Source organism: Ovis canadensis, chromosome 2 (assembly GCF_042477335.2).
Source record: "Ovis canadensis isolate MfBH-ARS-UI-01 breed Bighorn chromosome 2, ARS-UI_OviCan_v2, whole genome shotgun sequence".
Taxonomy (NCBI): Eukaryota; Metazoa; Chordata; class Mammalia; order Artiodactyla; family Bovidae; genus Ovis; species Ovis canadensis.
The window spans coordinates 172745331-172773296 of NC_091246.1; positions in this window are offsets into that span (position 1 = coordinate 172745331).

A 27966-nucleotide genomic window follows, 5' to 3' on the forward strand; every position below is an offset into this window, starting at 1 on the left:
GGTCTTCTATCTATTTTTTTGATTGAGTTTCTCTTTCTTTCTTCTTCCTTTTTTTTTTTTTGGTTACTAAGTTGTACAAGCTATTTTATACTTTGAAAATTAAGCCCTTGTTGAGTGCATCACTTGCAAATATTTTCTCCCAATCTGTAAGTTATCTTTTCATTTTGTTAGTAGTTTACTTTGCTATGCAAAACCTTATAAGTATAGTTGGATTCCATTTGTTTGTTTTTGCTTTTGTTTCTAATTGCCTTGGGAGACTGACCTAAGATAATATTGGTATGATTTATGTCAGAGAATGTTTTGCCTAAGTTCTCTTCTAGGAGTTTTACGGCGTCATGCTTATATTTAGGTCTTTAAACCATTTTGAGTTTCTTTTTATGTGTGGTGTGCAGGTGTGTAGGTGTGTTCTTACTTCATTGACTTAGATGTGTCTATTCAACTTTCCCCACACCACTTGCTGAAGGAGATGGTCTTTTCCCCATTGTATATTCTTGCCTCCTTTGTTGTAGCTTGACTGATGTGTGTGGGTTTATTTCCAGACTCGCTACTGTTTTTCATGATCCATATATCTGTTTTGGTGCCAACACCATGCTGTTTTGATTGCTGTAGCTTTTTAGTATTGTCTGAAGTGTGTCAGGCTGTATATTGTCACCCTGCTTATTTAACAGAGTACCTCATGAGAAACGCTGGGCTAGAAGAAGCACAAGCTGGAATCAAGATTACTGGGAGAAATATCAATAATCTCAGATATGCACATGACACCACCCTTATGGCAGAAAGTGAAGAACAACTAAAAAGCCTCTTGATGAAAGTGAAAGAGGAGAGTGAAAAAGTTGGCTTAAAGCTCAGCATTCAGAAAACGAAGATCATGGCATCTGGTCCCATCACTTCATGGGAAATAGATGGAAAAACAGTGGAAATAGTGTCAGACTTTATTTTTTGGGCTCCAAAATCACTGCAGATGGTGACTGCAGCCATGAAATTAAATGACACCTACTCCTTGGAAGGAAATTTATGACCAACCTAGGTAGCATACTGAAAAGCAGAGACATTACTTTGCCAACAAATGTCCGTCTAGTCAATGCTATGGTTTTCCCAGTGGTCACGTATGGATGTGAGAGTTGGACTGTGAAGAAAACTGAGTGCCGAAGAATTGAGGCTTTTGAACTGTGGTGTTGGAGAAGACTCTTGAGAGTCTCTTGGACTGCAAAGAGATCCAACCAGTCCATCCTAAAGGAGTTCAGTCCTGGGTGTTCTTGGGAAGGACTGATGCTGAAGCTGAAACTCCAATACTTTGGCCTCCTCATGCGAAGAGTTGACTCATTGGAAAAGACCCTGATGCTGGGAGGGATTGGGGGCAGGAGGAGAAAGGGAGGACAGAGGATGAGATGGCTGTATGGCATCACCGACTCAATGGACATGAGTTCGAGTGAACTCTGGGAGTTGGTGATGGACAAAGAGGCCTGCGGTGCTGTGATTCATGGGGTCACAAAGAGCGGACACGACTGAGCGACTGAACTAAACTGAACTGAAATGTGTCAGGATTATGACGTTTGCATTTGCTTTTTCCTTAGGATTGTTTTGACAATTCTGGATCTTTTCTGAATCCATATACACTTTTGGATTATATGTTCTAGTTCTGTGCATTGGTAATTTGATAGCTGCTAAGTCACTTCAGTTTTGTCTGACACTGTGCGACCCCATAGACGGTAGCCCACCAGGCTCCTCCGTCCCTGGGATTCTCCAGGCACTGCTGCTAAGTCTCTTCAGTCGGTAATTTGATAGGGATTGCATTAAATCTGTAGATTGCTTTGGGCATTGTAATTCTCCTAATACAAGAACATGGGCTATCTTTCCATTTTGTTGAAGCATCTTCAATGTCCTTTATTAATGTTTTATAGTTCTCAGCATATAAGTCTTTCATGTCCTTGGTTAGGCTTATTCTTAGGTGTTTTATTTTGTTTCTTGATGCAATTTTAAAAGAGTTCTTTTTATCAGTTCTTTTCTGATATTTCATTCTTAGTGTAAAGAAATGCAACTGATTGCTGTATGTTAATCTTGTATCATGCTACCTCGATTAATTAATTTATCAGCTCTAATAGTTTTGTGTCAATTCTTTAGGGTTTTTTATATGTAGTAACATGTCATCTGCATGTATTGATAACTTATCTCCAGAACTACTTTCTATACATCCAATTTCATATTTCTTTTTTTTCTCCAGAATACAAAAAATTATCAAGAACAGGATAGCTAATTTATAAGTTAATAAAGCAATTGAAAGATGATTTAAAATATCTTAAAATGTAGCATAGGAGAAAAAAGAAAAAATAGCAAGGAAAATCATGTAACATATTTTAAAGAAATTATGGGACAAATTGAACTAATTGAAATATTTGGTTTTCTGCTGCACTCAAGGGAAAAGAACTGTCGTGTTTTCATACTGATTCCTACTTAAATAAGGATTAAATTAATGGATTATCAGGAAAATATTATGGATATTGGAAAAGTAAGAAAAAAGTCTGGCTGATTAAAGAAAGGATATGACACTATTGAAAGTTTTTAAAGTTTGCATCATATTTCAAATCTGTCTTCTTTTATTGTAATATGCTTAAAATATACTAATTTTTGGCAAATAATATGATCAGAATCACTTTTGAAAGCATATATGAATCCCATGGACAGAGGAGCCTGATGTGCGGCAGTCCATGGGGTTGCTGAGAGTTGGACACGACTCAGTGACTTCACTTTCACTTTTCACTTTCATGCATTGGAGAAGGAAATGGTAACCCACTCCAGTGTTCTTGCCTAGAGAATCCCAGGGACAGCAGAGCCTGGTGGGCTGCCGTCTATGGGGTTGCACAGAGTCGGACATGACTGAAGTGACTTAGCAGCAGCAGCAGCAGCAGCAGCAGCAGCAGCAGCAGCAGCAGCAGCAGCAGCAGCATGAAGCAAATTATAAATATTATAAATTGTTATAAAAAGATTTGATGTTAATACAAGACATGCCCACTTATAAAGCTCTGTGATCTACTGATAAGTCTTTCAGAAATTTAGTCAGGAAACTATTCCATCCCTAGTGGCATCAGAATCTATGGTCACCTAATTTATTTTCACGATGTGTATATTCCCTACTCTTATCTGAAACTATTTTAAGGACTGTCATATTGTTATATGATATTGATGATTATACCAAAAGGAATTATCTACACATTACTCACAAGTTAATGAGCTAATAAAAATCTACAATATTTGTTTTACAAATATTTGGTGTATTTAAATCCAAGATATATTATAATTTTTGTAAGCTGTTTGAAATGACAATAAATAATTCATGTAAATTAAAATCAACCTTGAATGACTAGATCTACCAATATAAGTTCATATCCATTTCAATATTTGTTAAATCCACAACATTCTAATTGCGTACTTGTTGACATAATAGGCATATATTTTTTTCAATTGACATTTTTCAGTGGACAAAGACAAGTTGAGCAAGGTATACAATGTAGAATATTGTGTTAATATTGTGAATGTATTTAAACTTAATCTCATTTATATGAAAACAGGTAAATGTGGTTTGATTGTTTGCTGTAGTATACATTATAGTTGGTCTCAGTCAAAAGACCTTCTTAATATGCTTTTCATTTATCTTCTTCTACTATAACTTTGGAGAGCTAAAAATTAAATTCCCCATCCACCTTTGTAGCCAGGGGCAGCCAAACAATACTTATGCATAATTTACCAGCACAGAGATGAGTGCCACAAAGCAAGTGATGGATGGGGAGAAAGGTCGTGTGTTCCTCTTGCCATAGTGAGCTGCTTCACCAGCTCTAGACTGCCTCCTTTCAAAACTTTATGTTATATGAAACAAACTGTAGTTTTTCAGGTTGCTGTTATGATTTTGGTTATTTACAACCAAATGCACTAATAATAAAGAAAATATGCATTTTGAGCACTATATATTGATTTAGATAATTTTTAAAATGTACACCTTTTCATGCAAATGTCACTGATATGAAAATGCAATTTGAAGAAATGTTCAATACAGAAATGACACGTCAATATAACCAAGAATTCCAGCTTTTGAATTTCATATGTAAAATTTATTTACTCTTTCCATGGAGTTTCTTAACCTTTAATAATATGATGAAAATATAAATGATTATGAAGAACTACCAAATATTTTAGCTTCCCAGGTAGCTCAGTGGTAAAGAATCCACTTGACAATACAGGAGATATAGGAGATGCAAGTTAGTTCCCTGGGTCAGGAATATCCCCTGGAGGAGGAAATGACAACACATTCCAATATAGCCTGGGAAATCTCATGGACAGAGGAGTCTGGTGGGCTATAGTCCATGGGGTCACAAATAGTCAGACATGACAAGCAGCGAGAACATTGCACCAAATATTTAGTGTCTATAATGTAACAAATACTGTTTTAGGTATTTTTCATGTATGGTTTGTTTTTTGAATTATTGCTACAACCCTACAATGAGGTAAATGTATATTTCATTTTACAGATGACAAACAAAGATCAGAGTGGTTAAGCGATCTACTATAATCCATGAGGTTAAAAAGTGACTGAGGCTGAATTCCTACACATACTTGTTGAGGACAACAATCTATGTTCTTTTCATGATGCCTCACTTCCTCTGAACCTTGTTAATCCAAAGCAGATTTGGAAATTGCTGTCTTTTTCTCCTCCATCACTAGCCAAATTAATATTCTAAATACTTTTATCTATTTTTTTCATGTTTTACATTCTCATTTTGAAAAGAAAAGCAAATCTTTTCCCATGAATAATTTAATTTTTTTAATGTATTGATTTATTTTTGACACACTGGGTCTTATTTGCATGTGGGCTTTCTCTAGTTGTGGTGAGAGGGGCTACTCTAGTTGCAATGTATCAGCTTCTTATTTCCGTGGCTTTTCTTGTGGCAAAGCATGGACTGTAGGGTGCATGGGCTTTGGTAGTTGCAGCACAAGGGCCCTAGAGTGCTGGCTCAGCAGTTGTTGCTCACTGGCTTAGAGTTACCCTGTGGCATGTAGAATCTTCCCAGAGCAGGAATTGAAACTCTGTTCCCTGCATTGGTTGGTGGATTCTTAACCACTGGACCACCAGTGAAGTCCAAATAATTTCATATTAATGGATAATCTTTTTACATGAATCTATCCTATAAAGACTGATGGTATGATGAATTTGTCAGTGGAGGTTACATGCTGTGACATAAAAAGACTTCTTTCAAAAAGAAGTCCCTATGAGTTTCATTTCTTCTCGTGTGTAGATTTCCACCTTGACATGTTACACCAAATATTCATTCAGTACCCATTTGGTGAGCACTTCTAGTGTGTCAGATGCAGTGCTGCATCTTCAGGGTGTGAATAAAGCAGAAATACTTCACTCAAGGTGCTTAGAGTTTGCTTTGGAGACATGACTTTATATGGTGCAAATTAAAAATGCTATGAGAGGATCAGGACATCCAGAAATATTTTTACGTATTTTGCAGATTGTGTGGTTAAAATCCAAGCCAGTTCTTCCTCTCAGCCCTGTGACTTTAGGAGGTTGTGTCCAATGGGAGGAAGATATGCCTGTTTCTCACTGCACAAGGAGGGTCTTTCCTTAATACATTAAAAGGCTAAGAAAGTGGTAGGATCAGCAGATATACATCACATAAAATAAACCCTTACCTCATTCTACATGGTTAAAGAGGCTTATATAAAATAATAGCTAAGAATCTCATCCTTTCAGACAGCAAGAATTCTCTGGTCAAAAGGAGTAAGTTGCTTACCTTTGTGGAATGTCAAAGAATGTGCACATACAAGTTGAAGTCAGGAATCTTTCTGTACAGAAAATAAGATGGTGAAGAGGCTGCAGATATATGTAAAAAAGTAGATCCTGAAGGCCTCAATTTCCATAGCAATATGTTATGAGTGTACATTTTGTATTGAAACAGTATCTGTCAATCAAAGATAGATAACTGTACCATAAGTTAAAGATTTAATTACATATTTTACCTTACTGAATAAAAATATCACATCTGGGACCAAGAAAGCAATAGTGACACAAATTAAAAGTAGTCTCCATTTTCAAGATGAAACTGGGATTTGTCATTTTGCTATTGTAAAATGACATGGTTCATAATTTGGAAAGAAATGAAAATCTTCAAGAATCAGTATTTTTTTCAGATTTACAATGCATGAAAAATATTTTTTCATGGGTAGAATCTATTTAATGTGCAATAAAGTCCAATGGATTTTAATGTAACAGCATATAAAGGTTATTGATACATTTTGATTTTTCATATTTCAGTGCACCTTTAAGAAGCAGTCACTTGTTGAGTTTTAGTATAACATCAAAGAATATACACAATTATCTGAAAATGCTATTAAAATGCTCCTCTCATTTCCAGCTATGCATATGTGTGAAGCTGTGTTTTCTTGAGATATATAAACTGACACAACATTTAGCAACAGCTTGAGTGTCAAAGCATATGAAACTGAGTCCCCTTCTATTGTCAAATGTAATAAAAGATTTGCAAAAATGTAAATTATTATCCCTATTTTCACTGACTTTTAATCTTGGAAAAGAGTTTATTTAGAATATAATGTTTTTAGGTTTTAGTGTTTTAGAAATTTTTAAATTTTCTAAAACTTTAGAAAGTTTTAAATTAAATTATTTAGTTACTAGTTTTAGCATATAATAAAATTATTATAACAATTTTAAATAACAAAAATATTTTTAAATTTTCTCAATTTTAATCACCTATTCAGTAATATTTGTAGATATAATTGACATGAACAAAGAACTTTGGATTCTTCAGTAATATGTTTTAACTGCTTTGGGGAGATATTACTGGTGTACAATAATTATTAAATATTAATATAATCTAAATGGATAAATTTGACATAAGAATGCACCTGTGAATCTATCACCACAATCAAGATAATAAATATATCAGCATCATAAAAGGTTCCTCATGCCCTGTTATAACATGTTCATCTCTTCCTAGGTCTAATTTTTGTCTGCCTTGTTCTATTCTTTTTCCTATTGTGTAGTATTCTAACTCTAATTTCTTAAGCAAACTTTTCACATCAGTGAGTCTCAGTACTAGGGTAGTAACCTCAGCTGTCTGCATCAGAGATTAAATAATTCAGTTGTCATTGTTGTTCATCACTCAGTCATGTCTGACTTTGAAACTCCATGGACTATAGCTTGCCAAGCTTCCCTGTCCTTCACTATCTCCCAGAGTTTGCTCAAATTCATATTCACTGAGTTGGTGATAATATCTAACTATCTTACCCTCTGCTGCCCTTCTCTCCTTTTGCTTTCAGTTTTTTCCCAGCATCATGGTCTTTTCAAATATATTGGCTCTTCAGTCAGATGGTCAAAGTATTGGGGCTTTAGCTTTACATCAGTCCTTCCAATGAATATTCAGGGTTGATTTCCTTTAGGATTGACCGGTTTGAACTCCTTGCAGTGCAAGAGACTCTCAAGGGTCTTCTCCAGTACCACAGTTCAAAAGCATCAATTTTTAAGTGCTCATCAGAGCCAGTATTATTTCTATTTCAGGTTTTTGATAACTGGGAAGCAAATTAGTTTCACTAATTTTAATTATCAAATATTCACATGGTACATGCATGGCTGGAATATAAGATTAGGGAATCACAGAACTGATGTATAGGGAAGGTTAGTTAACCTTGGACTGTGGAGACTATCTTGTCCATTCTGCATTGTTTTATATATGTGTGCTGTGCTGTGCTTAGTCACTCAGTTGTGTACGATTCTTTGAAAGTATGGACTGCAACAAGTCAGGCTCCTCTGTGCATGGCAATTCTTGAGGCAAGAATACTGGAGTGGGTTGCCATGCCCTCATCCTGGAAACTTTATATACTTATACATATATGTATATATGCCAATAAAAGTCTGTCTAGTCAAAGTTATGGTTTTTCCAGTAGTCATGTATGGATATGTCAGTTGGACTATAAAGAAGGCTGAGCACTGAAGAATTGGTGGTTTTGAACTGTGGTATTGGAGAAGACTCTTGAGAGTCCCTTGGACTGCAAGGAGATCAAACCAGTCAATCCTAAAGGAAATCAGCCTTGAGTATTCATTGGAAGAACTTATGCTAGCTGAAACTCCAATACTTTGGCCACCTTGTTTGAAGAAGTGACTCACTGGAAAAGATCCTGATGAGGGGAAAGACTGAAGGAAGGAGGAGAACAGGACAACAGTGGATGAGATGGTTGGATGGCATCACCAACTTGATGGACATGAGTTTGAGCAAGATCTGGAAATTGGTGATGGACAGGGAAGCCTGGTGAGCTGCAGTCCATGGGATCGCAAAGAGTCAGACATGACTGAGCTACTGAACTGAACTGAATTGAATATACAATTTGTTTTTTTTTTCCCCTCAGATTCAGTGTCTATAACATTTCAAATCATTGCTTTAAAAATAAGAGAACTAAATCAATATTATGTAATTTAAAAGGAACAAATGTCAGTTTCCACCTTTACTAGTTAGATAAAACAATCAATTATCTAGATAAAGACTGGGGATAAAATGATATGATAATACTTTTGAATAGAAAATTTTTGTGTTTTTGCTGACTATGAAAAGCTCAGCATGTGTCAACACTCTGATCATACCTCTGAAAATATTAGCATGACATGGTAACACATTATGTTTATCAAAGACTCATGTCCAGATAAAGAAAATTATCCATTGTGTTTTTCAAAGTCTCATGTCAAGAACTACTATGCAGTTCACACTTGAAATAATGTCTCTAACACTATACACTATAAATATTATAAAATAAATATTGACAGAGCAGTATTCAGAACAGTGAGGTATCTGAAAACTCTTGACACTTTAAGAAAGATGAAAGGGAGTGGGGGATTTTAGTCTGGAGATAAAAAGGTTTAGGAGAGCCACAGTAGATGCTTTTAAATATTTGAATAGCTATCCTCTTGGAGAAAATTAGGTTCTATGTATTTTATATATCTTTCAGATATATAGAACTTGTAAATGTTCATTAAAGTTTTAACGAAGCAATTGCTACTTCTTATAAGGAAAATTCTTTGCATAATGAATGATCTGCAATGATAGACTAGGCAGACATCTTTATTTGAAACATTTGAGTAGCACCTAATTCATTGTCTGTAGGGAATGATTGGTTAACACATAGGTTTAACAGTGGGGTTTCTATAATTCTGAGAGGGAATTTTAAAAAAATCAAAATTAAATTGACAGAATAGTCATTTGCTGAAATTACTTGAGTGATTGTCCAGTAATATTATATGAGGATGTGCAGTCTTAATAAAAGCAGGTTGTGGAGTATGATTTTTACTGAAGAGTCTAAACATATCTCAGATCTCTGCTTAATAGTCTCCATGAAAAATGTTACCTGATTTATCTGATTGCAACATTTTTGCAGAGCTTGGAAACTATAGATCAGAGTTGGCAGTGACTGTGTCATTTTAGAAAGATACAGACATGAAGAAAAGGTAAAACAGACATGGAAAGAAGGGGATAATAAGAGCAGTTTAGTCTAAGAATGGCTAAGGAAATAGAGAGGAAGACCCTTCTGAGAATATAAAACAAACTAGGTCACTAGACCTTTAATTGGATCACCGTGGTGTGTGTTAGACATGATGTCCTAAATAGTTATTTAAATTTCAAATTTTATAGGAACAGTTGTGCAGCTGTTAAAATAGTTTTCTTTGCTCCTCACCCTCCTGGATCACTTGATTCTAAATCCTGCAGTGATCTACGTCTGTGTCTATTACTTGGAATTTAATATAGTTTATGTATACCTTTATCTACAAATGATTTGAGATAAACAGAAGAGGATTAGCACAGAGTGTAAGAAAAGGAAATGGAAGAGCTAGATTTTAAAGGATATATGAAATTAATTGATTCTAAACAATCTTTAACTCCATCTCTCTCATCTAACAGTGGACCGATTTCTTTCTCAGCATACAGTTTTGTTATAATTTGGTCTTCCATGAAAATGTCTCCTTAACAATATCCTTATTAATGTGGCTTGTGGACCACTTATATTGGAACCACAAATAATATTTGTTACATATACTTATTCCTAGACCTAATACCACTGAATCAGAATCTGGTGGTAATTCCAAAGAGTCTTCATTTTAAGCAATTGCCCATGCAACTTTCATGCATACAAAATTTGAGAAACACTGTCTTATTTAAAAAGATAATGCTGACCAGTTACTATGAAGAAGTCTGCTCTCACCAGATAACGTCCTCAGACCTGCTAAAACCACCTCCTCACTTTGTTCATTCAGTCTAGTGGTAGGCATTTTAAGGGGTTCCTTTTGTTTTGTCTGGAGTCCTGTTGGTATCCTGTTAGCTGGTTGTTGTTGTTGTTTGAGTATTTCATTACTTTCTAGCCAGTTCTTTGCATTTCAATTCCTGTGGTTTATATATTCAAAGTGATTTCTTTTTTAGCCCCAATTGTGTCCTGGCACTATCTCTAGGATAGCCAGTATTCCTAGATGTCATCAGCCTCTGATCTCACCTTAATCAAAGGAAACCTACTTGAATCAAAGGTCATTTGAAAGAAATATTATCATTTGTTGACTATTATTTTCCAGGAAGTCCTGTATACTTTCAGTGGCTAGTGGGGATAGATAGATACAGATATAGATATATACAATCTAAATCTTAGCAGCTTTGAACAGGGGTAGATGTCATGTTCTCCTATATTCAGTATCTAGTCCTTTGAGACATTTATGTAAGTCATCATTAGTGTAAAAGTCTACTCTACAGCCATGGGATGACCTTGTTTGCTGAGAATATATTCATTTTTTAAGAAAAAAATGTGTTTTTCATGTGCAGGCAATTAATTTAATGGTAGAGATACAGAGACTAGTAAGACATGTTTCCTGTCCCTGACAACTGAATAGTAATTGAAGGTATTAGGAAGGCAAACAGTGGTAATACAAATGAATATATGAATAAATTTACCATTTTTTTTATTGTTCAGTGAATTCTATGGGAAAGGCATAAGAAAGGAACAAGAAGGAGAGCGGTAGTTGGAGTGAGAAGGCAACATTGTTCATAATTTTGTTAAGATAATATTATTTTTATCTTTCATCACCTAGCAATCTTAAGAAGTAGATTATAATTTGTCAAAATTAGCTTTCAAGTTTCCCTTGTAGCTGACATGTCATTTCGCTGATACCTAAATATTAAAGGGTGCTAAGTCTGAGTCTTTAACCGTCTCTCTTCTCCATTTGCACTTCTTTTATTAGCTTTTCTCACTTCTCGTAGCTTTAATATCATGTCACCACTGTGCTGACTCCTCTCAAATTAAATCTCCAATTCAGATATCTTCCCTACTCTGCATACTCACATATCCAACTGCCTAATTGATATTTACATTGGGATGCATAACAGGCACTTAAACTTAATTCATCCAAAATTGAACTTCCGATGTCTTTCATCTCTCAAACCACCATCTCCTGGTGTAGTTCCTGTTTAATTAAATAATAACTCCATCTTTCTAGTTTCTCAGGCCTAAAACCTTTAACTCTTTTTGATTTCTTTTTTCTCTTAAAGCCCGCATCCAAACTCCTTTGTCTCCTAAAAATATATTCACCTTTTGATCACTTGTCATCACTTTTATTCACTTGCGGTTTCTTTTACCTTTTAAAAAAGTATTTTTTTCCCTAAGATCTACTTCTATCTATCTACCTACCTTGCTACCCACCTACCTATGAAGTTGGGGCTGACTTCCTGTATGAGCAACCTCTGTAGTTTCAAAGAGTCCTAGGTTTTATAGGACCTAGTTTAGTTTGGGCTTCCCTGGTGGCTCAGAGGTTAAAGCATCTGCCTCCAATGTGGGAGACCTGGGTTCGATCCCTGGGTTGAGAAGATCCCCTGGAGAAGGAAATGGCAACCCACTCCAATATTCTTGCCTGGAGAATCCCATGGATGGAGGAGCCTGGTAGCATACAGTCCATGGGGTCGCAAAGAGTCGGACACGACTGAGCAACTGTTTAGTTTAGGGTTCTGCTGTCACCATCTTGAAATTCTTCGTAATTTTATCTTTGAACTTATATTTTGTAAATGAAGTCCAATAGGAGAATGGAATATGCACAGTAGTAGAGCAAATAGATGACATGTGTATGTTGATTGTCATTCCTTGTCCCTCTCATTCATAGGTGATGCTCTGAGAGCCCAGAATTCTGATGTATTCACAGCGCATGTAAGTTCAGCCACACTCAAAGTAAAAGAGAAACGTACTGTGTCTTTGACTGAGTGAACAGCAATCTGACAGCCTTTACAGGCCACCCTTTTGTTTGAACCAAACTGTTTCCAACAATGAAAGAAAGCAGTGGTGTTCTATGAAACATGCACAGCTAACGAATTCTACCATGTCTCTTCTTAGTCGTGCTATTTGCTCTATTAGCAACCACTTAAGAAAATGTGACACTAAATGGGAATGGTGGCAAAGAATTGCTGAAGGTAGAGAGTATTGAGTGCATTTTGTTGTTGTTATTTTTTTTTTTAGAAAAATGTCTTTTTATTGTGTATTTGATGATTCTTTATTCCTTCTTTTCTTCTTCCACCCTCCATCATTTCTTTCCTTCCCTTCCATCATATTTCCTTTCCCTTCTTTCTGTCTTGATACATTTCAAAAATAGGCTATTAAGGAAATAAAAATCTACCCAAAATCAAACTTTGTAAATCAGTGTTCACAAGCTCTTTTTTGTAATGATGCTAAATTACTGACAAAATGTTTTTTGAAAACAAAACAAAAAAATCTCAAAACCAGCACATGCCAATGTTGCTGCTTATTTAAGCAACTTATGTTCCTCTGCTTTTGAGGCATTTCTTCCAGAGATGTACAAAGTCATCTTTTTGTCTTGAATATTAGGAGGTATTTGTCTTGAATATTAAGAGGTAAAAGTAAAGTTGCACAGTTTAGTCTGTGCATCTTTTCACTGTTATGACAAACAAAATACATCTACATGTCTCAGTTATGAAATATAAAAAGTACCATCTCTTGACATATGCCAAAGGCAAATGTAGTCCAATCTCTACACATAGAGTGTTAAACTAAAAGAAATCCAATTTTACTTAAAAGTTATTATTTACTTTAGAGATTAAGGATTATAGATATTGAATTCTAGCCACCAGTGAAAGAATACCTTGCAGTTACACATGACAGCTATTTTTTTCTTCCCTGAGAATTGTAAAATTTTACCTGATAGTGTTACTTAGAAGGGGGCTTCATAGGTGACTGAGTGATAAAGAGTCTGCCTGCAGTGAAGGAGATGTGGATTCCATCCCAGGGTTGGGAAGATCCTCTAGAGGTATAAAAAGCAATCCACTCCAGTATTCTTGCTTGGAGAATCCCATGGACAGAGTAGTTTGGTGGGTTACAGACTTTGGAATTGCAAAGAGTTGGACACAACTGAGCAGGCACACATTTCTTAGGAGATGCTATTTGCCAGGATATATACCTTCATAATAAATAGAACATATATATTATTTTGCTTCAGAAACCCCCTCCATAGAAACGAGGTGGGCTATTCCATTCAAACTGGTTATTAAAGAAGGTTTCAAAAATGATAATCAAGAACTCTAGCAGAAATAAAAACATTTTTCTTTTAGCCGCAGGGGAAATGTGCAATAAACAAATTATGCTAGTCAATGAAATGTGAAACCAGAATATAATTAGTAGCATTATCATTTAAATTGTAACCTCATTGGGCATTTTACTGGAAATTTATCTTTTTAGCAGGAATAGCCAACACAGTTTCTGATTATGGGTTATTAAATGTATCTATTGCACTTGGATGCTTATATTCATTAAATAGGTCACACAGTTTCTAATTTTTTTTCCGTCAAAAGTTTCTGGAACTGACTGCTTATATGTTTCATATTTGAGGTACCTAAAATCCATTTATTTCCCTTAGAAATCACATTTTATCACTGGTGTTTTCTATGCATTGTTTTACCATAACTTCATGGATGGTATGGATTTTTATTCATATGGATTTTTTTAGGATATTATAGTAGTGAAAATCTTGAGCTATAACTTCAAAGATTAGATTTAAACCTTAACTTTGTAACTTCCTATTTTTGTATACTGGGAAAATTATTTAACTTCTCTACAACTCAGTTTTCTCACCTATAAAATAAGGATATTGAGTATATGATGCTTATCTTTTGAAATATTCTGCAGTTAAATACATTTTAAATACACACATACTTAATTTTTTAGTTTCTGTCCACATTAGTCTAATATCTATATATTACTGAGAAACAATAAATCATACATTTTCTGTATGATTAGGGTTAGGATTATGCATTATGCTTCATTCTTATAGATTACTATAAAAAATGTTTTTCTTCTGACAGAGCTTAATGTTGGGTAAATTTTCAGTTCACTCAAATATATAATGCTTAAGAAAGTTTCACCATCAGGACCAAATGCTAGGAAAACATACTAAAAGAAGATTAATAAGTTTAATGTTAATTAGCTCTTAAAGAGGAGCTAATAAATTTAAGGAAATTTTTATACTTGGGAAAACTGTCACCAGTATTACCCTTAAACATCTGATGTGTCAATGTGGATTGTGTAGAGCTAGTGTATAGGCAACAGTCATCAAGCCTGTTGCCTTAGTGACTGGTGGTAACATAGCCCGTTGAGTCATACAGATTTCTACTTAGGGAAAATTAGGCCATGATTTTACAGCTCACTAGATGAAAATTGTGCTGTTATTATAATAGTTCTATAAAATACATAAAATGTTTTGCCTGTATAAATATAATTTTGGTGTAAAATAAAGAGCAAAAGTATGTAAAACAGTAAAAACGAACTATAATTATAAAAATTAATATAGCAGCATTGTTTCCTAACTGGAATCAAATATTAGATATGGCTTTATAGCCCACTGCCTCAAATATCTCCATGTTGAAGGCATAAAAGGCTTTATCAAAAGAAAATCAAAATCAACAAACATTCTATGTCCCACATTGGGAAAATAGAAGCCACAGTAGTCCATGTTCTGACAACAAGCATTCCCCCAAACCAGAGTCACTTGTTAAGCAATTATTTTCACTCAAGGTTTGCCCTGGTAGGAGAACTATGAGACGGCGATGGGAAGCCATGACACAGCAGTTCCTGTTTAGTCAGCTCAAGCTGCCATGGAATACCACAGACTGCATGGTTTAAGAAACAGATATTTATTTTCTTACAGTTCTGGAGGCTAGAATTCCAAGATAAAGGCAGCATCAGAATTGGTTCTTTTGAGGGATCTCTTCTCGGCTTGTAGACAGCTGCTTCTTCTCAGTGCCCTCAGATGGCCTTTCCTCTGTATACATGAAAGATTTCTGGTGGTGCTTCTTATAAGGTCGTATGTCCTATGGAATTAAGATCCTACACTTATGACTTTGTATAATCTTAATTGCATCATTAAAGCCTCATCTCCAAGTGGAGGTGATGGAATTCCAGTGGAGCTATTTAAAATCCTGAAAGATGATGCTGTGGAAGTGCTGCACTCAATATGCCAGCAAATTTGGAAAACTCAGCAGTGGCCACAGGACTGGAAAAAGTCAGTTTTCATTCCAATCCCAAAGAAAAGCAGTGCCAAAGAATGCTCAAACTACTGCACAATTGCACTCATCTCACATGCTAGTAAAGTAATGCTCAAAATTCTCTAAGCCAGGCTTCAGCAATAAATGAACCGTGAACTTCCTGATGTTCAAGCTGGATTTAGAAAAGGCAGAGGAATGAGAGATCAAATTGTCAACATCTGCTGGATCATGGAAAAAGCAAGAGAGTTAAAAAAAAAATCTGTTTCTGCTTTATTGACTAAGCCAAAGCCTTTGACTGTGTGGATCACAATAAACTGTGGAAAATTCTGAAAGAGATGGGAATACCAGACCACCTGACCTGCCTCTTGAGAAACTTGTATGCCAGTCAGGAAGCAAGAGTTAGAACTGGACATGGAACAGCAGACTAGTTCCAAATAGGAAAAGGAGTACATCAAGGCTGTGTATTGTCACCCTGCTTATTTAACTTATATGCAGAGTACATCATGAGAAATGCTGGGCTGGATGAAGCACCAGCTGGAATCAAGATTGCTGGGAGAAATATCAAGAACCTCGGATATGCAGATTACACCACCCTTATGGCAGAAAGTGAAGAGGAACTAAAAAGCCTCCTGATGAAAGTGAAAAAGGAAAGTGAAAAAGTTGGCTTAAAGCTCAACATTCAGAAAACGAAGATCATGGCATCTGATTCCACTGCTTCAGGGCAAATAGATGGGGAAACAGTAGAAACAGTGTCAGACTTTATTTTTGAGGGCTCCAAAATCACTGTAGATGGTGACTGCAGCCATGAAATTAAAAGACGCTTACTCCTTGGAAGGAACGTTATGACCAACCTAGATAGCATATTCAAAAGCAGAGATATTACTTTGCCAACAAAGGTCCATCTAGTCAAAGCTATGGTTTTTCCAGTGGTCGTGTATGGATATGAGAGTTGGATTGTGAAGAAAGCTGAGCACTGAAGAATTGATGCTTTTGAACTGTGGTGTTGGAGAAGACTCTTGAGAGTCCCTTGGACTGCAAGGAGGTTCAACCAGTCCATCCTAAAGGAGATCAGTCCTAGGTGTTCATGGGAAGGACTGAGGCTTAAGCTGAAACTCCAATTCTTTGGCTACCTCATGTGAAGGGTTGACTCATTGGAAAAGACCCTGATGCTGGGAGGGAATGGGGGCAGGATGAGAAGGGGATGACAGAGGATGAGATGGCTGTATGGCATCACTGACTTGTTGGACATGAATTTGAGTGAACTCTGGGAGTTGGTGATGGACAGGGAGGCGTGGCGTGCTGTGATTCATTGGGTTGCAAAGAGTCGGACATGACTGAGCAACTGAACTGAACTGAACTGAACTAAAGGGTTAGTGTTTCCATATGTGAATATCAGGGGCTGGGGGGGGGGTCAAACTTCAGTTCATAACCGTATCCCAGTTAATTTAGTAGTGGTTTCAGACTCTCTGTAGGTTATCTGTTCTGCTAAGGGAAGAGAGTGTGCTTTACTCAACAATAGGATTTAAGAGTTGGAGGGGATAGGTCCTTCTGGTTATATTATGTTGCCTCTACCTGAACCTTGTTGATAAAATATGTTCATTTATCCTTTGAAGAATTAATATGCCTAGTAACTAAATAGAGATTAGGTAACCAAAAATTACAGTTTGATAATAAATTTCAATTAAGCGATGAATATTCTATTACTTAATCTTTTCTCTGTTTCTTGGTAATTGCTGAGCAGGGTCTTTGTTTAAAAGTACATCTGGAACTGAGATGGTGATAAGAAAGACCAAAATGTAGCCACAGGTTTTTGAGATGCCAAAGAGGGACAGCAAATCACTCTTTGAGAAATGGTTCTTCTATTTATGTTAAAAGAAAGAAAGGAACACATATAGGTTAGTTTAAAAAAAATATGATTTGGCTCAAATAAATAAGTGAAAATGTTTCTTCCTGCTAATTATTATTCTAGTGAATTGATTCATTCAGTTTTAAGAGACTTGTGAAATATTTTGGAGGGATGAGAAAGACAGGCATTTAGGCATCCTTCAAGTGGGAAACAAGATAAAGAGGAGCTAGAATTTCTGCTTTTAGAATAAATCTGGAAGTGAGGGCTATGTGGAAAGAGAACTTCTAAGAAAATTCTTTCAATATTATGTAAGGAATGTGAAGAATAATATTGCACAATATCCATTTCTAAAAGTGAAATTTATGAATTACAACTTATATGTAGTGAAATTTTCCTTTTTTCATGTATGAATTTCTATGAAGTTTGATAATTATTTATGGTCAAGAGACAGAGGAGCCTAGTGGGCTGCTGTCTATAGGGTCGCACTGAGTCGGAGAGAACTGAAGTGACTTAGCAGTAGCAGCAAACATGATTACTATTGCACTGTGGTGTTGGAGAAGACTCGAGAGCCCCTTGGACAGCAAGGAGATCCAATCTAAAGGAGATCATTTGAATTTGATTTGGGATATTATTTTTCAAATTTGTTGTTACTGTTTAGTCATTAGGTCATGTACAACTCTTTAGGACCTCAAGGATTGCAACATATCAGGCTTCCCTGTCCTTCATGAAATCCCAGTTTTCTCAAACTCATGTCCATTGAGTCGGTGATGCTATCCAACCATCTCATCCTCTGTTGCCCCCTTCCCCTGCTCTCAATCTTTCCCAGAATCAGGATCTTCTCCAATTTTAAGAAACCTTCAATTGTATGTATCTAAAGGAAATTTTATATGTAGTACAATTCTCTTTTTTACATGTACAAATTTCTATGAATTTTGACAATTATTTATGGTCAAGTAAACATGATTTCTTTTGAACTGTGGTGTTGGAGAAGACTCTTGAGAGTCCCTTGGACTGCAAGGAGTACATCCTAAAGGACATCAGTCCTGAGTGTTCATTGGAAGGACTGATGTTGAAGCTGAAACTCCAGTACTTTGGCCACCTGATATGAACAACTGACTCATTTGACCCTGATACTGGGAAAGATTGAAGGCAGGAGGAGAAGGGGATGAAAGGTGATGAGATGGTTGGATGGCATCACCAACTCAATGGACATGAGTTTGGGTTAACTCTGGGACTTGGTGATGGACAGGGAGGCCTGGCGTGCTGCACACCATGAGGTCACAAAGAGTTGGACACAACTGAGCGACTGAACTGAACTACAACATGATTACAACCAGTGTATGACAGTTCCTTCACTCCATAAATTTTCTTCATGCCCCTTTGTAGCTGTTCCTTTCTTCTGCACCTGGCAACCACTGGTCTGTACTGTCTCTGTAGACTTCTACTGAGCTTTGCCTACAATATAAATTGGATCATGCCATTTGAGTCTGGCTTCTATTTCCTAATATGAGACACTTGATGTTTATCTCTGTGGTTGTATATATTTATAGTTCATTACTTTTTATGTACCCTCTACTTTTTGGTTATTTTCTATTTCATGCTGTGGTTGCCCTCACCAGCTTCCCACTCCATCTCCCAAAACTAAAAAAAAAAAAAAAAGTTTTATTAGCTTTTAAATTTTATTTTAGTCTTGTCATTTCTCTGCTGTGGAGAATCACATATACATTTTCCCCCAAGTTTTATGGTTATTGAAAACTGGAGTAAGCTGATACAGCATTCTGAGAGGTAACCAAAGCATTATTGATAAGCGAATTCAGCAGTGAGAGGTGTAAAGAAACAACTGTTCACATTACCTCCCTGAAATCATCTTTGAGAATTTTCAAAGGAGGACTCTAATTTCTGCAACCATATAGGATTCAGCTTGAGTCATTTTATTTAGATATTAAAGAAGAGACTAATTTTAGCACCTAGAGATCATGAGGCTTCTCTGGTTATAGGTTAAATGAAGGTTTCTTAAAGTTGGAGAAGACCCTGATGCTAGGAAAGATTGAGAGCAGGAGAAGAAGGAGGCAACAGAGGGTGAGAGGGATAGCATCATCGGTGAACATGAGTCTGAGAAAACTCTGGGATTTCATGAAGGACAGGGAAGCCTGATATGCTGCAATCCTTGAGGTCCTAAAGAGTTGTACACGACTTAACAACTAAACAGTAACAACAAAATTGAACAATAATATCCCAAATCAAATCCAAAGCATTGGATTAATCTCTGTCCTATAAAAAGAGATGCAGAGAAAATGGTGTTGTCTAAATTTTACTTATTCTTTTGGTTAGTACTAACCTTATGTTTCTAAGCAAACACAGTAGTAACTGACAGTTCTTCAAAATAAAATTCACCTCAGATTTGTCCTCAGAAGTTCTTATAGAAAATTTATTCTCTTACTTATGAAATTTAATATAAGGAAGTAGAACACATACTAAGATTTATGATAGAAAAAATTGAAAAATGTTAAGGAGAAATTTCTATCCAAGTAACTTTAAGAATTATCCCATGAATCTCACAATTTTGAAATACCTTTAAATAAAGAACAATATATTGTACTAAAAGTCTTGGAAAGGACTAAGTAGTGGTCAAATTTGAGGAAGCATTTTTCTTATTTTTATCACATAACCTAATTAAAACAAAAGTAGTTTCCTTAGTACATGAATAAGTGAATGTGACTCACCAATTCACACTTCAGTGGTGGTTGAATATCGGAGAATGGACAAGAATAATTAATTAACCTGACATATATTGTGTAATAAAATGGAAATCCTAATCTTGAAGTTTTAATTTTTTAAATGGGTTCTAAAAAAGTTTATGCCCTTGTTATAGAGTTGATGGTTTATAAATTGTTTGAAATACATAAGATTTTTTCTATAATGACAAAAGATTGTATCACTGCAGAATATTTTATAAAAATAATATATTGTGAGGAGAAGGGAATGACAGAGGATGATGGTTGGATGGCATCAGACTCAGTGGACATGAGTTTAGGTAAACTGGAGTAGGTGACGGACAGGGAGGCCTGGCATGTTGCAGTTCATGGGGTCGCAAAGAGTCGGACACAACTGAGTGACTGAACTGAACTGAACTGAACTGACAAGTAACTACCAGAAACAAATAATTTTTTAATCAATATGTGACTTAGAAAAATAAAATACATCAATTACTCATGGTAACATTGACCATTTAAAGTTGTAAAGGGTCTTGTTTTTATATTTGTATTTGATTAAAAAATAAAAATCCACTTCCCAAATATTACTCTTTTCTTTTAAACCAGAATGATATATTGACTTAAGTGCTTAATTTTTAAAGCATTTTTTTTTCTTTAGGAATTAGTCTTCTGTCAACTCCTCCACTGTACACAGTTGGAATTCATAGCATTCCACCTAAGAGGCTTAACTTTTATCATTTCCTTCCTAATAAGACTATCTTTCTGATACTGAGTAAGTCTTATATTTCTACTGTAATTTTTAAGACTATTTTATGTTTTGCTATATTGTTTTTTTTTTAAAGATTATAAAACATTGTTGTCAGTCACTAAATCATGTGATTCCTTAGACTGCAGCATGCCAGGGTCCTCTGTCCTTCACTGTCTCCCAGAGTTTGCTCTTACTCATGTCCATTGAGTTGGTGATTCTATTTAGCCATCTCATCCTTTGCCGTTCCCTTCTCCTTTTGCCTTCAATCTTTCCCAGCATCAGGGTCTTTTCCAATGTGCTGGTTCTTTGCGTTATGTTGTCAAGTTACTAAGAACTTCAGCACCTGTCCTTCCAATAGAAGTCCTTGGTCTTTAGCTGTAAGTAAAGCTACAGCTTTTTTTTTTTTTTTTCCTTTCAACCATTTCTTTCCAAATAAGAGTCTATCTTTCTAATATTGAGTAAGTATTATATTTCTACTGTATTTTCAGACTATTTTATGTTTTGCTACACTGGTTTTCTTTAAAGGTTATAAAAATACTCATTAACAATGTGCAGTTCTAGGTTCCACAAGATAGCCTTGACTCAGATTAGGTAGGGGATTGACTTTGAAATACTCTTTCCAAAGGAGGGATACATTTTCTTTGATCCCCCTATGCCCTTTCACCCAGATCCCAAATGACTATAATGAGTTATTTGCTGGATTTTTATTTGTTTGTTTGTTTAGGTTTCAAAGAGTAGATAGAAGTGGAAGTAAGTTTCCAGTGGGAGGTCATGACTATGACCTTGTCAGTATTATCTTCTATCCATGTTTTTAAGCAGACATTGTTTGCCAGATACTTATTTTAAAAAGTTGATTTTTCTTTTTTCCCCAAGAAATACTTTGCCAAGAAATTGCTGGACTTTTTTATACATATCATTAATTTAATCTCTGAGCACTCCAATGATTATACTCAATTTATAAATTAATATACTAAACTCTAGATAGCTTAAATATCTTCTCCAAGGTTGCACAGTTAAGAAGTAGAAGATGATGCATTATCTATGTCAGTTGACTTTGAGCCTATATTCTTAAACACTGGGAAAAATGATTTCTCAGAACAAATATGAATAGTGGACATACATCACTTTCTTACAAGATTAATAATTTAGAAAGTAATAATAACAGACTAATATTTTAACAAAAACTCATTCCATAATCCTCTTTTCTTTTTACCTTCTGCTTTTATTTCATTTAAAAAAATCTTATGATCTCAGTCACCAAGTCATGTTTTATTTTATTTTAAAAATTTGTCCACTCTTATAATTTAAAAATTGAATAAGATAAAGGTTTCTTAATTGTGGACTAAACAAGTCCATGCTGCATACTATAGGAGGAAGGAAGTAGTAGCGAGATTATTACTTTCTAACCAACCCAGATCCTTTGCTCAGTCCAGCTGGGAATCCTATTAATTAGCAAATGTGAAAGTTAGACCAGTTGTATATTTGATTCAGTCATATTGGGCTAAATGATTTTATCCAAGATATTAAATTCTCAATTATATTATACTTATATATTATTATATATAATAGTTATATATTAAAGTCTCAAATATATTATACCTTTTATAAAATGAGGGTAAAATATCTTGTCGTACAGGCTTGTGAGATGATTACATTAGATGATACAGGAAAAGGTCCTTGAAGATATATTGATGATAGAAAACAAATTGTTATTATCTTCCCTACACTGTATTTCCTGTCCCGTGTACTTCAAATGAGTCAGAAACCTTCAGTATAATACATTACACAGTTGTTAGCCCGTAGCAGCAAACCATGAACCAGGCTTTTTCTTCCCTAATTTCTGTAACTCCAGTAAAGGGTTTTGTCAGACTATCTTTTATATATTGAATTTTTATTATTGAGTTTATAATATAATTATGATTACATGTTACCCAGTGTGCTCTCTGGCGGGAACCTCCTTCAATTTTGAATCTGGCCTTATGGAGGCCAAGTATAACTCTAACCCAAAGGTCAGCTATTTAGGGCATCTCAGCCCCTGTATACATTGCCTATAAAAGAAACACTTAGATATCTCCCCCTTATTCCACTTGACTGTTGTATTTTAACAACTAAAAGAGAAAATAAAAGGCTCATATTGATTTATTTTTAAAAATGTGCTTATTTATATGTGTAAAATCTTTGTATAGTTTCTCAGTGGCCATTCAAAGTGTTATTGTATGCTTATAAAACTTATAGCCTACTGGTTCGATGTTTTATCAAGTGAGATGTGGAAAAGTTACCTTCATTTAGATTCCTTTACCCTCCATACTTTTAAAATATAATAACCCTTGGTGTTTCTTCTGCATGCACTGAGCACCACATCATGTGGTATTCTAATTTATTCTTCACTCATCAAATATGTCATAAGCTTCATGAAAAAAAAGACAGTCTTTTGTATTTACATTTGTTTTCATCCATTTCAGTGTTCCTTCTTTTTTGCCCTCAAGTTCTGAAACCACTTCTCTGATTATTTCCTTACTGTTTATAGTTTCCTTTAGTTATTTCTTAATGATAGAGTTGCTAGGGACAAATTATGTCAGTTTTCATTCACCTGAGACTATCTTTATCCTGAAGGATATTTTCATCAGATGTGGAATCTGTGGTTATTTTTGTTCAGCACTTGAAAAATGGTGTGCCAGTATTTCCTGGCCTTTATGGTTTCAGATGAGAAATCCTCTGTCATTCTAATTGGTGTTTCAAATAAGCAATGCATCATTTCTCTCTGCTGCTCTCAAGAATTTTTTCTTGTCTTTAGATTTTAGAAGTTAGATTATGATGTGTCTTGTCATGGATTTCTTTGGACTTACCCTATTTGAGTTTTGCCCAACTTGTCTACACACAGAGAAACAAATATACACATGCATGTGTACTCACAGATCTCCTTTAAAAGACTGGACACAGATAGAATATTGAATTTAAAGACAGTTTGGGTTTAATTTTCAATCTTTGTGAGTCCTACAATTGAATGCTGTTGCTGCTGCTGCTTAGTCACTGAGGTGTGTCCAACTCTTTGCGACCTCATGGAGTATATATAGCCCACCAGGCTCCTTTGTCCATGGGATTTTCCAGGCAAGTATACTGGCGCAGGTGGCCATTTCTTTCTCCAGGGGTTCTTCCTAACCCAGGGATCAAACCTACCTCTCCTGCATTGGCAGGTGAATTTTTTTTTTTTTTTTTTACTACTGAGTCACTGGAGAAGCCTATAATTGAATAAAGCCTAGTAGAAGTATGGCTTATAAATGTAAAACTAGTTCATGCTGAAAATGATAATTATATATATAATACTTCTAGATTAAAAATGACTCCTTCAGTGTATGATTAAACTCTGATATCAGTTTTACAAATTAGCTATAGAGTAGTTAAGAAAATTAGTCTGTGAATATTTGGTTTGAGATTAATTTTTCAATTATAAGACTTTAACAATAATCTAGAGAATTCTTTTAAAATTACATTTTTTGTGGAATTGAGCTGCATAAGTTGCTTGTATATTTTTGAGATGAGTTGTTTGTCAGTTGCTTCATTTGCTATTATTTTCTCCCATTCAGAAGGCTGTCTTTTCACCTTGCTTATATTTTCCTTTGTTGTGCAGAAGCTTTTAATTTTAATTAGATCCCATTTGTTTATTTTTTCTTTTATTTCCAGTATTCTGGGAGGTGGATCATAGAGGATCCTGCTGTGATTTATTTCTGAGAGTGTTTTGCCTATGTTCTCCTCTAGGAGTTTTATAGTTTCTGGTCTTACATTTAGATCTTTAATCCATTTTGAGTTTATTTTTGTGTGCGGTGTTAGAAAGTGATCTAGTTTCATTCTTTTACAAGTGGTTGACCAGTTTTCCCAGCACCACTTGTTAAAGAGATTGTCTTTATGCCATTGTATATTCTTGCCTCCTTTGTCAAAGATAAGGTGTCCATATGTGTGTGGATTTATCTCTGGGCTTTCTATTTTGTTCCATTGATCTATATGTCTGTCTTTGTGCCACTACCATACTGTTTTGATGACTGTGGCTTTGTAGTAGAGCCTGAAGTCAGGCAAGTTGATTCCTCCAGTTCCATTCTTCTTTCTCAAGATTGCTTTGGCAATTCGAGGTTTTTTGTATTTCCATACAAATCTTGAAATTATTTGTTCTAGTTCTGTGAAAAATATGGCTGGTAGCTTGATAGGGATTGCATTGAATTTGTAAATTGCTTTGGGTAGTATACTCATTTTCACTATATTGATTCTTCTGATCCATGAACATGGTATATTTCTCCATTTATTAGTGTCCTCTTTGATTTCTTTCATCAGTGTTTTATAGTTTTCTATATATAGGTCTTTAGTTTCTTTAGGTAGATATATTCCTAAGTATTTTATTCTTTTCATTGCAATGGTGAATGGAATTGTTTCCTTAATTTCTTTTTCTACTTTCTCATTATTAGTGTATAGGAATGCAAGGGATTTCTGTGTGTTGATTTTATATCCTGAAACTTTACTATATTCATTGATGAGCTCTAGTAATTTTCTGGTGGAGTCTTTAGGGTTTTCCATGTAGAGGATCATGTCATCTGCAAACAGTGAGAGTTTTACTTCTTCTTTTCCAATTTGGATTCCTTTTATTTCTTTTTCTGCTCTGATTGCTGTGACCAAAACTTCCAGAAATATGTTGAATAGTAGCGGTGAAAGTGGGCAACTTATGCAGCTCAATTCCAGAAAAATAAACGACCCAATCAAAAAATGGGCCAAAGAACTAAATACACATTTCTCCAAAGAAGACATACGGATGGCTAACAAACACATGAAAAGATGCTCAACATCACTCATTATTAGAGAAATGCAAATCAAAACCACAATGAGGTAACACTTCACACCAGTCAGAATGGCTGCGATCCAAAAATCTGCAAGCAATAAATGCTGGAGAGGGTGTGGAGAAAAAAAGGAACCCTCCTACACTGTTGGTGGGAATGCAAACTAGTACAGCCACTATGGAGAACAGTGTGGAGATTCCTTAAAAAACTGCAAATAGAACTACCTTATGACCCAGCAATCCCACTGCTGGGCATACACACTGAAGAAACCAGAATTGAAAGAGACACATGTACCCCAATGTTCATCGCAGCACTGTTTATAATAGCCAGGACATGGAAACAACGTAGATGTCCATCAGCAGATGAATGGAGAAGAAAGTGGTGGTACATATACACAATGGAGTATTACTCAGCCGTTAAAAAGAATTCATTTGAATCAGTTCTGATGAGATGGATGAAACTGGAGACGATCATACAGAGTGAAGTAAGCCAGAAAGAAAAACACCAATACAGTATACTAACACATATATATAGAATTTAGAAAGATGGCAATGACGACCCTGTATGGAAGACAGCAAAAAAGACACAGATGTGTATAACGGACTTTTGGACTCAGAGGGAGAGGGAGAGGGTGGGATGATTTGGGAGAATGGCATTCTAAAATGTATACTATCATGTAAGAATTGAATCACCAGTCTATGTCTGACGCAGGATACAGCATGCTTGGGGCTGGTGCATGGGGATGACCCAGAGAGATGTTATGGGGAGGGAGGTGGGAGGGGGGTTCATATTTGGGAATGCATGTAAGAATTAAAGATTTTAAAATTTAAAAAAAAATGCCAACAAAAAAAATAAATAAATAAAAATAAATAAATAAAATTAAAAAAAATAAATCAGTTACAAATCCTCTAAAAAATTACATTTTTTGGATGAATAGAAGTTTATTTTTTGAAATTGCTTTCAAAAGAAAATTGAACGTATTCGTATGTAGCTGGTTTAATTCTAAAGGCCATAAACTCAAGTGTACATAATGAGAATTTTTTTTAATATGTCTAATACAGTCCCAAAGAAAGGCAATGCCAAAGAATGCTCAAACTACTGCACAATTGCACTCATCTCACATGCTAGTAAAGTAATGCTCAAAATTCTCTAAGCCAGGCTTCAGCAATACGTGAACCATGAATTTCCAGATGTTCAAGCTGGTTTTAGGAAAGGCAGAGGAACCAGAGATCAAATTGTCAATATCTACTGGATCATGGAAAAAACAAGAAAGTTCCAGAAAAACATCTATTTCTGCTTTATGGACTATGCCAAAGCCTTTGACTGTGTGGATCACAATAAACTGTGGGAAATTCTTCAAGAGATGGGAATACCAGACCACCTGACCTGCCTCTTGAGAAACCTGTATGTAGGTCAGGAAGCAACAGTTCGAACTGGACGTGGAATAACAGACTGGTTCCAAATAGGAAAAGGAGTATGTCAAGGCTGTATATTGTCACCCTGCTTATTTAACTTACATGCAGAGTACATCACCAGGAATGCTGGGCTGGAAGAAGCACAAGCTGGAATCAAGATTGCCGGGAGAAATATCAATAACCTCAGATATGCAGGTGACACCATCCTTATTGCAGAAAGTGAAGAGGAACTAAAAATCCTCTTGATGAAAGTGAAAGAGGAGAGTGAAAAAGTTGGCTTAATGCTCAACATTCAGAAAACGAAGATCATGGCATCTGGTCCCATTACTTCATGGTAAATAGATGAGGAAACAGTGGAAACAGTGTCAGACTTTATTTTTTAGGGCTCCAAAATCACTGTGGATGGCGATTGCAGCCATGAAATTAAAAGATGCTTACTCCTTGGAAGGAAAATTATGATCAACCTAAATAGCATATTAAAAAGCAGAGACATTACTTTGCCAACAAAGGTGTGTCTAGTCAAGGGTATGGTTTTTCCAGGGGTCATGTATAGATGTGAGAGTTGGATCATAAAGAAAGCTTAGCGGTGAAGAATTGATGCTTTTGAATTGTGGTGTTGGAGAAGACTCTTGTGAGTCCCTTGGACTGCAAGGAGGTCCAACCAGTCCACCCTAAAGGTGACCAGTCCTGGGTGTTCACTGGAAGGTCTGATGCTGAGGCTGAAACTCCAATACTTAGGCCACCTAATGTGAAGAGTTGACTCATTTGAAAAGTCCCTGATGCTGAGAGGGATTGGGAGCAGGAGGAGAAGGGGATGACAGAGGATGAGATGGCTGGATGGCATCACC